General features: G+C 41.3%; 1 long non-coding RNA gene across 1 annotated transcript; it reads left to right on the top strand.

Annotated features, from left to right (window-relative positions):
• Positions 1-869: 869 nt before the first annotated feature.
• On the top strand, positions 870-2,329 carry LOC141938985 (uncharacterized). The gene is made up of 2 exons (XR_012627445.1): positions 870-988; positions 2,023-2,329. It is a non-coding gene; the product is annotated as an uncharacterized LOC141938985 (long non-coding RNA).
• The last annotated feature ends 10,439 nt before the right edge of the window (positions 2,330-12,768 follow it).

Here is a 12,768-nt window from a genome sequence, read left to right as displayed (position 1 = left end):
GCCCGTTTTACAGAACATGGTTAGTCACAGTTAGGCAGCGTCCTCTGGTGCAAAATCAACTGCCCAGCACAAAAACATAACGCTGCCCCGCACCTTGTGCTTTCTTCACAAGCAGGGATAAGACAGGAGATTGGCTTATCGACTCGTTTAATCTAAAAGCAATTGATGCCTTTGGGTAGATTTTCAACACAGGAACATCCCTTTGTTCAAGTCAAGGACGTCCATGGGGGGATCGCCCCATTCAGAAGGTCCTGTGAGCCTCCTGGGAACGCTGCAAGATTCCAAATGAGCTTTAAACGACTAGAGAGGGAGTCTGTATTGAGTACTAGCTGGTATTTCAGAGGTGGTGTGGGATTCACCCGACGCATTCATTGGTCCTTCAGCTAACGTCATACTGAATTCACCTATCAGGCTCAGAGAGTCCTTCCTGCAATTGCAGCTGAAAGTAAGAAACAACGTCTATGTGTTTTCTTCAGACAAATACACGTCAGGATCCCATAATGCACGAAACTGGAGGAAAAGAAATCCACACGCAAAAACGTTCTCTCACTTTAAAACAACCATTCAGGTAACTGCTTGATACAATTCCATCTTTTTAGTAAAAGCAACAGGTCTCCCCCCACCTGTGTTTCAGACCCCCCAGACAGCCCCGCTGTCAGTGCTGCTCTGAGCTGACCCAGGGCAGTTCCACACGCAGCATTAGGCCATTCTGATTATATTAGGATGAAATGATTTTTTTTCCTGTTGCTTCTAGAAGTGTTGATAGTGTACTTCTGAAAATGTTGCTGAAAGAGCATGTTGTTTTATTCTAATAAATTACGCACAAAACGTTCTGTCTCTCTATTTTGACAGCAGAGCCAAGAAGACATGCGAGTCAATAAAAAAGGAGAACGCTAATGTACACAGGAGAAAGAGATGAAGCGAGTACTTCAATTTACAAGGAAAATCTAAACTCAAACAAGGGAATTATCAACTGGAAAATCCAAAGGTGATAAAATTACAAATTCTGAAAATAAGATGTAGGAAGTGCACTATAACATTTCAAATTTCAATAGCCTTCAATAGATGTACTAAGTTTAATCTGTTATGAAAAACTGACAGTTGAAGTTATTTTTATAGACTATGTTTTAAGGCATAATTCCTAATACGAATAAATACTATTGGTTTGACTTAGCTTTCAGAGGACTTTTAATGTAAACAACAATAGTGATCCATTCTAGAAAGTAGCTGTTTTGGTGTGAAAGCCAGATTTTTAGACGGTTTAGCTGTTTGCCGGATGTTTGGGGGCTCAGTCTGAGTTTAATCTTGAGATTTTGCCATTTTAGCAGGGCAGCAGAACCGTGTTAGGAACTAAATGAGCTTCACCACAAAACTCCCAGAATTAACTGAAATAGTTTTTACACACATTTTGAACTAAAGGATAGAAGATTGGGTAAAGACCAAGATCAAAGTGAGAGGAAGACTGGTAAGAAGGATACTGTAATATTGCTTTCTGAAGAAGCAAACCTCACACCCAGTTGTTACATAAAGATAGAAATTACATCTGTCTCAGGTGTTTTTCCCCTTTCGCATCTACCTGACCTTTGGTCATTCTTAGAACATAATCAGTTTTGGAGGAGGGCCCTTCAAACTTCTTTCTGTAGCACTGGGATCCAGCACTTATCTGGGTGGCACCTGTAACTGTGAATGTAAAAGTGTTTTTCTTCCTTGGAGCCTTTCTTCATTGTGACTGTTCAGAACGTGGGGATGGATCAGATACCTTCCAGGGTGCCTTCGAGCTGAAATGATTCTACCGTTCTATGAGAAATACAGTCATACAGTTCTCTACCCTACTTTATGGAGAGTATCTTGCATAAACCTCAGGTGGTAATGATGTAATTTTTATTCTATTTAGAAATCTAATTTTTAATAATTTACATTTATAAAGGCTCTAGTTGTAAAACGAACAAGCTTTAGAAAACTCTTTTCTCTTCGGATATTATTAATAGCAGGAATAATTAATAAATAGATATTGGTTTATAGAGCACAGGTGCTCTAGGAACAATACTGAAGACCAGTAACCATGATGACCGAAGACTGCATCAGCAAACAGTGGTGTCCGAAGAGGAATTAGAACGGCACGATAAGAACTAGCCGAAACTGTGGAATATAATGGACTTTTGAAATGGATGATGAATTAAGAGTTGAGAGTTCCTGGAAAATCACCAAAGACTCTTTGTATTGTATGTTATATCGTATATATAGAGGGTGCTTTTTGTTAGCTGTTGCCACTCACTGAGGTGATGGCCCAACTCTGAGTTGTTAATAAAGCAAGCCTAGAGACACCCACAGTCTGGTAAAATCCTTTAACACTAGTGACTGTAAACATGCATGCAGTTGGGCCTCACTTTCCTTAACTGAGAGAAGAAAAATCTAGAGTACCTGGTTTAGCTGAGAGTTAGAAAATGTAAAAAAACAGACAAGAAATATCTTTTTAAAATCAAGGACTAAACGTGTTGAAAATGTTTCCTCCCCCCTAACTAGACATCGCAGTTTCAAATTGCAGTACACGATGCCTTGCGGCAACATGTTCTATGTCGTCTGCCTGAGGCCATTTAAAATCTTCCTCAGAGGGATATTGTGTCCAGTTAGATAAGGCCTGGCCTAGCCGTTATCTAAGAGTGCAGCGACAAGTTCTCAGGTGAACACCCTTTTTGTCTGACAGTGGAAATGAGGAATAGAGTTGGCTTCTTTGGGAAAATCCTGTCAGAGCTCAAATGACCAAATGGGGTGACTTTTCCACGGACGGGAGGTGCAGGGTGAGCTGGGCCATAGTCGCAGGCCCATTCAGTGCTGCACAGCTTGGGGCTCCCAGCATCTGAATGGTTGTAGGATTATCTACACTGTCCTCCTTTTCTTTTGAATGTGATCTCAGAAAACCAGCATCTGAAGAGATGCTTTATAGAATCTGAGTGCCTTTCCAAACTGGGATCATAAAGAACTAGCACCTCCTGATGCAATCTCACCCACCTCCCCACCCCAAAAAGCCACCCCAACAAGCCAAAGACAAAAGAAAATAATTTTCTAGCATCTTAACATGCTGATACGCCCAGCACAGGATTGGGCTGAGTGAAAGGCCCAGCTCAAGGGAAAGACAGAGAAAAGCAGGAGGAGGACGTGGCCATGAGGGCGACACTTGGCTGGTCCCAGACTGTTGTGGAACCACAACCTCAGCACATTATTCTCCTGCCTCTTCACTGCAGCTTCCTGCAGAGAAATTACGAATCTTGTTCTCTTGAGTCATCAACTGCTCAGCCCAGAAAGTCACAGGTACTAAGAAATACCTCATCTCTGTACAATAAATACATGGGTCAACGAGATATTAACAGTTCGTGTGAGGTGTTAACTACTCTCGACTGAAATCAGAGGAACAGACTGGGATCAGTGCTTTGTGTCACCAAATCCTCATCTAAGATTTCCTTTTCACAGCCTCAACAGCACTAAGATCCACAAAAATATTAAAAACACACACGCGTTTTCCAGTTCATGGGTGCACCCCCCATTATATTTCTTAATCCTCTTCTATCTGGTTGTGTCTGTCATTAGGGCCCCAAAGAGGAGTCAAAGGAAATTGAGGATATTCTACATTTCATGCAGTGGGGCCCTACAGATTGCATTTCTGTGTTTTCACATACTCACTGCATGACAAATCCCCCACACTTGTTGAACCTATCACGACTTGAAAGTAAATCCTGAGATAAGGAGCCAAACATCCGAGGCAGAGGGCTACTGAAGGAGAGCTGGACTTGCCCTGGTATTACACGTGCACGTACATTGTCTGCTGCTGAACTGAAAGGCCCAAGGGAAAGAAATGATTTGTTGCTTTCACCTTATACCTGTTAAATATACTAATGTTTTTCCAGACGGTATTTCTCAAAGGTCAGACATCTCCTGTAGGTGCATCGTATCAGATCGCAAACAGATTAACAGTGGTACCACCTGTATTTTATTAAAAGTTTGCAAAGCTTCCAGCCTGACACCCGGCGTTCCTGAACAAACTTACATGGCTAAATTTAAACCATTAACTCCCAGCATCTCAGCAGCACTGATATTTTAATGAAGCTATTTATTAATTAAGGTAGCAAAATCCATCTCAAGTCAACAAAAATTGGTTGTCGTAAAACAAAACTGAGCAAAACTTCCCTGGGAATTGTAGAGATTGCTTAAAACAGAAGGGTCTTGACAATTTCCTCCTAATGAAGACATTTGCTGAAAAAAAGTGTCCTTGTAGAGCAAGACGTTATGTAAACATATTTATTTTTGAAAACAATCGAATCTGTAAATTCTTTAACACTCCCTGGAGTCACTAGGGGTCAGTGCAGTCACAGGAACGGGCTCCAACACCGCCCCAGAGTGACCCTTCGGTAGCGAGCACTTTACTCCAGCTCTCCAGAGCCAAAGCCTCTCTGCAGTGTTCTGCAACGGCTTTAAATTAAGAGAAAAGGCTGCAGGAGGCTTGTTCTGCTTCCTCACGGCCAGCTCAGGGGAGAGGAACAGAGACTTATATTCAAAATTGCTAAAGAGCTATTTTTGGTCTCTTAAAACACAGTGATGACATCACCCTACTTCTCCCTCATCCTACACGTTCTCCAAAAGGCATTTCTGTTCCCTCCTGAGCTGGAGAGCCCTCACCACAGCTTCTCCTCAGGGAAACAGTCTTTGAAAAGAGGTGTTCCCAGACTGGGAGTCTCCTTTCACCTTTCCAGTCTGGATATATATTAGATCATTTTAACTGCCTTTCCTTTTTACATTCTGGTTTTTTTACAGGTGAAAATAATGATAGAAACATGCTACTGGTGTATGTAATATTTGAGGCACCTGGGAGTACAACTACTATGCTTAAAATACAAGGGAAGTCCTGTTGCTTCTTTCCTCTTTTTCTTTCCTAAGAAAAAGGCACTTAGGCAGAACTAACTATTGAACTTTACAGGGCCTTTTGAGAAGGTAAGGTGAACATCCAAGGCACCTCACTTGGTTTAAAAACACATATGCAAAATACACTTTTGGGGTTTTTATGACACATTTTGCTTCCCCTGGACAAAAGCAATGTCTTCAAACATTGGTATTCTTGTTGCTGCTCTTCATGCAAGGATCTGAAAAATACGATAACCAAATTACTTAAAATGGGATCTTTGGGAGAGGGAGTTGTTCAATGTTTTGTCAAGTGACAATCATGTATTCCTCAGTGAAAATGTCCCATGACAGTAGCACTGAGATTCCTGGTACACTAACAATAAAATTTCCTCCAGGTCAGGCAGCTGCAATGTTTCAAGTCTGGAAACTGGCAGATGGTCAGCCTTTCTTACCTTGAGGCCACAGACACCTGCTGGTTGATTTGACTTGAAGTTGCTGTAGAACAAATAGCTGCAACAGTTGAACTCTCCTGATTTCCTGTTGTTTTATTTGCCCTGGAGTGCACTGCACTATTTTAAAGTGAGCACCTCAGGGATTCACAGCAGACTCTCCTGCCCTCATTCCAGCATGTCTGATCCAACACTTGGTTTGCCTGAAAAAGCTGTTTTAAAAGCCATTAAAATCCCTAGGGTGGTACACACTAGCCTTATTTAAAAGCCAAGGAATAGCAGTGCATAAGATCTACTCTAATAGACTCACAACCACTTCTTATTAGGGCACATAATGGAAATAGGTTTCACCTTAACAGATCGTATCATTCATCTCTCAAGAATTTGATATATGACTCCACTCTCATCAGAGCTGCTCTAGAGAAACCATCACCTACATGATGATTGATAGGATAAAACCAGAGAGAAAGAGGTCTTTCCAAATATGTTATCATGGAAATGCAGTTTTGTTTCCTAAACTGAAAGAAGAATGGGAGGAGAGAGCGACAAATACAGCTTTCAGATGAAGGTCACTGCAGCATACCCCTTATCTCAATAGCTCTGTTTAAACCTCTTTGCTTTGGGAGTGGGTGACCTTAGGGAAAGCCTTCTGAAAACTCTCTCTTGCCCTCCCTGGCAAACTCCTCCGTCAGCTGACTTACTGATGGGTGCTGTTTCAGTGGCAGTCAGGCTCTTATTTACAAAGATTAGACAAAAGTCTGCATAACTTCTTCCGAGGCCAGTAAGAGGGATGATTAAAATATAAAAGTGCCGACATCGGAGTGAGTGTGCATGATAGAAAAGAGGAGTTTGCAGAGTTCTTCAGCTCAATCTTAGAAGGTATATAGTGCATAACTTTAGGAGAGGAAATAATGTGAGTTGTTTGTTACACCTCCTAGGTTCTGCAAGCTGGTGCTGCAGAAGTCTCAGTTGTAAGGCTTGCAAAAGGAGCTGGGTTTGGGTATCTGCTGCTCTAGAAATAGATCCTCTTACTCCCAGTGTCTATTTGCATCCTAATACTTGTGAGCAGAATGTGTAACATGCACAAGTTGTAGCTAATGGTATATGGATATATTCCAGTTGTATCAACACACACACAAATAGCTTTTCTCCCCTCAACCAGAAATATAATTTGTTAAAAAGAAACAATGCTTAATATGAACAGTCTTGATCCAAAACGCTACAAGCATATCATGGGGTTTAATGAAGGGTGATGGTGAAGACTGAGTACAGTATTGCCAGTGAGGATGGATTCATTAGCGAATAAACTATTCGTTTCTGGGGTAATGATTAGCAGTTGTTAAGAGATGAACTGAACGGATCCTTCCTTAAATAATTATAAGGCTGCTGATGAGAATGTTGCAGGATTTAGGATATTAGAGAGCACGGATATGGTGAAGTGGATGAGGTATTTATTCAGGAAGGCAAATGCACAACAGATTTGTTTCTCCCCCATATAGTCTTCAGAACTCCCTCTCCGCTCTTCACCTTTTAAACAGTCCCGGCCCACCAGCCTTACTAAAACATTTCTATTTTTAAAATTTTAGATTGAACAATATTAACCATTTAAGACGCTAATAACATCTCTTGCCCAAGAAACACGGCAAGTCTTTCAGTGGAGTCTGTTCTTTCACGTTCAGGTAGGAAGTCCCTGGTTCAGAAGGTCTTTAACTGATAACCACATAAATGGTGCCAAGCGCTTTTTCAGCTCAGCTCTGGTTTTAGCCTGGCCGACATTAGGAACCTCTGTATTTCTGCTTGGGTCCCCAGGGCTGGAATTAACTGTGTTCATGTTACTGAGAAACACCCACAGAATAGTAAATGGGAAGAGGAGGAAATTTCAGATGCACCAGTTTAAGATGACAGAAATACATGAATGCATGTTCAAGCACAGTCTATAAAGACATTGGGATTATGAAACTATTAACTCTCCTTAAATACAAACTGGCCATCTCCTAGTTAAAAAAAAAGCCAACACACACAAATGGAAAATGATGCTGTTTAATTAAACTATGCTGACTTTTACTGTGGTTATTTTACTGACACTATTTTTGTAGAGTAGTAGAGGGATGTTAGATTTGTCACTAGTCTCTTCAAGGAATCCTTCACTCTCTCAGTATCTCCGTTTTGCCTTAGTTCTTCAGCATCTGTTTGTCCTCTGGTTTTCAAGCAAATCAATGTATATTATAGATTCCTGCTCTTAAACCTTCATAGGAATTTTTTTCACATCTATATTATACAAGAAATAACATACTCGACAATGAACTGTTATTTGCAGTTTGTTCTCTGTCTTCTACCAATGGGAGAGTAACGGGACTTACACGTGCTTATGTTTAGTAAAACCACTGAAGCTTGGACAAGAGTTCTACTCTAATGTGTTTTCCTCTCGTATCCAACTAGAATGTCCCCAGCAGTAACTTGTACTCATTAGCCGTTGTCTTTTCAATGGCACTCCTTCTAAAAAGGGAGTCTCCATCTTCTTTGCAGCCACCCTTTAAACACTAGAAGCAGAGCAGCTGCACAGGCTGACACCAGAGGACCTGTCTCTGCTGACCTCAGGGACTGCCTGAGTGACTGACAAGCTTAGAGAGATCTACTGGGTCAGTCACCTGCAGAGAGCAATGCCCGGCTCAATCTCTCACACTCAAACTGCGAATTAGCACCAGCTAAAGGATGCTGGGCTTTGAATCCTAGTCCACACGCCTGGATTCTGTTTCTCTAGCTCAACCAAGAGGTAAGTCCCTGCACCCGTGGGATCCTGGAAAATGGAGATGAGAATACTCTTCATGATACTCATGAATAAATCACCCTACTTAATAACCAAGCAGTATCTGAAACTGTAGCCGCCTCCTCCGAGAGGCAGAGGTGCTAGCGGAATTTAATTGCACTGATATTTAATTGACAATTAGAGTATCTTATTCAGCTGAAAAAGTACAAATGTTAAGCAAGCAGCATGGGATGACGGCTGAAATTACAGCCTGGGAACAAATCTCAGGACAAACCTAGGAGAAGAGTTCTTACCTGACCAAATAAGGAAGTTTAAAAAAAAAACAACCTGAAGCCACACATGCACAAAGTTAACTTACAGCTTCCAAACAAAGAACACCATAAAATCCTGCTGTATACTCCTGAAAAAAAAGAAGTCTCTCTCATGAAAGCAAGATTACTGCATGACAGAGTGAAAAATATTTGGGCTGATTTCAGGGTTCGGACCATCAGATAAACTTCCTCTAACAGCACTGAGTAACTGGGTTTAAAGCACTTGTTATGGTCACTACGGCTTGTAGCAATCCAGCTACCATATTTTCAAAGAGCTGCATGGGTATTTAGCCACATACCTCCTATTAAAGCTACATTGTCTTACATAAAAGAGTCATTGTGTGTCTAACTACCTGTGCAGCTCCTCGAGAAATTTTAGGAGACTATATTCACCTTACACTCTCCCCTTTTCCATGAAGCAGGGAAGGAGGAAGCATCCTTCTTGAGCAATACTGCTTGCAAACTAAGTTTCATGCATTGCAGTAGTGGCATTCGCTACTGGCAGACGCCTTGCTACTTAAAAGGTACAATGCAATAGAGGTACTTGAGGTGGCTACAATTAAACTGTGCAAGTTTGATTACATACGCAGGTTTTCACCAGCTGAGAATCTAGCTCATAGCTTTTCAGTGACAAGATCTATAAAATTAGCAACAGGAAGAATGGGAAACTCAGTATTGAGTAGGCTGTTTGTGAATGGCCACACTGAACACCTTGTGCTTTATCACTCATTATTTATTTTAGTGTGATGTGACTTCGCTCACATGGATATTTTAAAAATGTGTTTTACTCCCTAAATTCCTTCACAAACGTTTTGAAGCACATTGCATGTTACCTACAGGAGGGAGTGTTCCAAAATAAACAAAGATCCCCTACATAAAAACCAAAAGCACCTTCAAAGAAATCTTTCCTATGGCTCCATCTCAGCTGTTGTCAAATGGGAAGGAAAAGCAAAAGGAGCAGCAACAAGTTTTCTAGCAGAACTTGGAGAACTAGTTCAGGTTCAACATGTACCGCTTCAGCCTGAACTTGGCTCTGTATCAAATCCTGTTCAAATTTAAGTAGCAGGCTCACTTTCCTAGTGACTTTCACCCAACACTTATCTTTCACAGTAAAGCTACAGTTCTAAAGTAGCCTTTCACCTTTGTTGTATTACGCACAGTTTTAGTTGCCTACGTAACAGTCAGTCTGTATTGTTTCCACTCCTGGTTAGTATGACCAAAAGTTTTGCTTTCTTCTTTTGGCAGTGCAAAAGAAGTACACTTGATTTTGTTTCCAATTTCCTAAGAGAGGGCTGTGATCAGAGATAATAATCACTTGACAAAAGATTCAGAAAATTCATTTACATTGCTTCAGCCTTTTTCTCCCACCTCCAAGGACATTCACCGCTACACTCCTCTGACCACCGTTCTCATTATTAAGCAGCTTAGTGAGGATATTACTCTGATTTAGAGAATGCTTTACTGGAAGCAAGTTCCAAAGAGCCTCCTTCCTCCTGCATTCAATGTGTTAAGCATTCACTATCAGCTCTGGGATTTACCAAGAACTCAGAAAAGTCTGTTCTCCCTTTCCATCAAAGACTACAAAAGGTAGGGCTTTCTAGAGTTACAGCGAACTGGTTGCAGGAAATCCCTTTATCAAGAATGAACTCTGCTTCACTGAAAGTAGATTCTCCCTATCGTCATTTTAAAAGTTCTCACAATCGTCTAGCCAGCATTAAAGGGAGTCCACTAGTGACTATGCAAGCAGCATTTTCTATGCTCTGTCCTCTCCCAGGAAACTGAAGGCTTTTATCTGTTGTCAGCCAAGAAATATTCACTAGACTGAAAGTTGACTGTAGGCTTTTTGGAAAGCAGCACGGCTGGAGGGAAAGGCTGAACAGCACTGAGATTTCTAAAGTTCTGCACTTCACGCTGGGGGGCCCTCGAGGGCTGTTCATTACAGTACAGTATAAAACTAGCAATATGAAGACCTGTTTATTCTCCATCTAAGTTGTTGAAGGCAATTAATACTTTTATCTTCCTATGTGCTTCATTGATGGGGTACATAAAAGGAGAAATGGAATGAATTCACATATAGTTTAAAAAAAAAAATCCATCTATAAAGTTACAGTCCCAGGAAGAGGTAGGGCAGTCTACATGTTAGTCTCTTGCTTAGTGAATAATACAAAAGACTTCTACATGAGTAGAAATAAACACCAAGTCGCTGAGCTGCAGAGTAACAGTTCCAGATCCGTGTCTACATTATCACTTTAGACCCAGCCTTGCAGAGAGGCCTTCACTCAGCAGCGACATTCTACCTCAGACCATTACATGGTAACAAGATTTGCACAGCACAGTTAGGAACCAAGTATTTGGCCAGTAGGTTCTTCCTGCAGCCATGACTAACTAGGGCTGCAGATCACACACCACAGAAACATCTAAACGCCTAACCACATTATTTATGCCTCAAAAAAATAATTTTACTTCCTGTTTCTTGCCTCAAGAAATTGTGGCCATTGAAAGAAACCCTAAAGCAAAAGCAGACAATTCATAGATACTGTTGCACACATGTGGACGCCACATCGAGGACAATTCTCACAGCAGCAAGATCACTGTAGTTTTGCTGCTAGAACATCGCAGCCCTGCGCTTCAGAGCTGAGCTCTTCTCTTACTGTGCTCCTCAGGCAGGGGCGACCTCGAAAGACACGGCATAGCCAGGAGGACCACATGCAGAAGAAGTCAGGTTAGAGAACGTAGAGCCACACAGCAGAGCCCACTTCATACAGCGTGGCACACGTAGAAAGATCTCATGCCCACTAGAAAACCCTGCATAAGCCTCTGGAGCCTAAAATTTATACCAGAATCCTGCATTTCAGCAGCATCACACTGAAGTGACACACATACAGTATACCAGTCACCAAAACCTAACTCAAGCGTTAAGAAGACGATTCACGAACAAAAAGTTCTGCTTAACAGTATCCACTGCTTTCTAGGATCACTGCAACAAAATGTATTTCTCCAGACTGTAGAGCGTATTCAGTGTCATTATCCATATACATTACACAACAGTCCCCAGAAACATTAAGAACCTGCTGGTCATCCCTCAAGGGAAGGAACCAGTAGTTTAACAAAAAGCATACTTGCACTTATGGGGACTACCTGGCAAATTTACAGGCACACAAAGACCACCATTCTTCCCTCCACTTCCCCCCAACACTTGTAACCGAACATTTTTTTCCCCACCCAGTTTTCAGCTATCTTAAAATGGCACACTATTTTCATGGCCATGTTGAAGTGACCAGAATTCTTTTATTTCTCAAGACATGTACAATTTTAGCTGTGTAACTCTTTCATCTCTTTAAGAGCTGGTCATTTGCTCAGGTGATAGAGCAAATCATGTAACACTAAGCATTAAAGAATGACTTCTTGAGCTCATGCTTGTCCCTGGTTTCACACCAGGATAAAATATTCCTGAAGTTTGGCAGGTGAGAGCATGATTAAAAGCAACCTTGCAGAAAGTAGTATTATTTCCTAAATATCTGAAATAATTAAATATTCCCGTACAAAATAGCAAAGAACACTGCCTAGAAACTTCTCTTTGAAGAGTGGACTGAGCCATCCCAGAAAGGGGTTACCATATCTAGTCATCGTCGATTAAACAAGAGCTCCTCAGGGAAAACAGAGTGCTTCAAAGATGGAAAACTTATCTGGCAACCAACTCCTACTGCATCAATTTTCAGTCATCTCAGAAAACAATAACACAGTACATCTGAAAGCTTCACAGCAATCTTCTCTCCGAACACCTCCCTTTCATTACATTGCTGCAGACAGCAGGCAAAAGAAGGAAGATCTTTCAGACTAAAATGACATTTATTAATAGAAAAAGACCAAATATACACTACTTAAGAGGAACCAGGTGGGTGAAAGTACAATAAAGACATAAATGTGACTGCTAGATATACAGTAAGAACTGTGAGCTCCCACAGACTGTGGGCTTCTTTGCACAATTGCCATTGTCGTCTTTTCTCACAGCATAAAGAAAACTTTGAAAAAAAAAAAAAGAGTAAGTTCATAAAAGAGTAAGTTCATTTATACCACCTGGAAATCCTTTGTATTTCAGTAGACTTGAGGTACCTGAGAATGAACCCCTGTATTCAGCTGCTCAAAACCCGTCAGTGTTTCCCCCACACCCTGGAACACCCATCCCAGGCAGTATATTCCTGAAGGCAGCCCCTGAACTGCCTTATTTACAAGCAGTTGTCACGAACACCACGCTCATCTCTCTCACTGTTCATTTTTGTTCCCCTCTCGCTCTTGCTTTCTATTCTCTCACTCAAGCTTTACCTGTAGCTGAGAGAATACATAATAG

This window comes from Strix uralensis, unplaced genomic scaffold (assembly GCF_047716275.1).
Source record: "Strix uralensis isolate ZFMK-TIS-50842 unplaced genomic scaffold, bStrUra1 scaffold_475, whole genome shotgun sequence".
NCBI classification, from domain to species: Eukaryota; Metazoa; Chordata; class Aves; order Strigiformes; family Strigidae; genus Strix; species Strix uralensis.
This window is presented reverse-complemented; position numbering and strand designations above follow the sequence as displayed.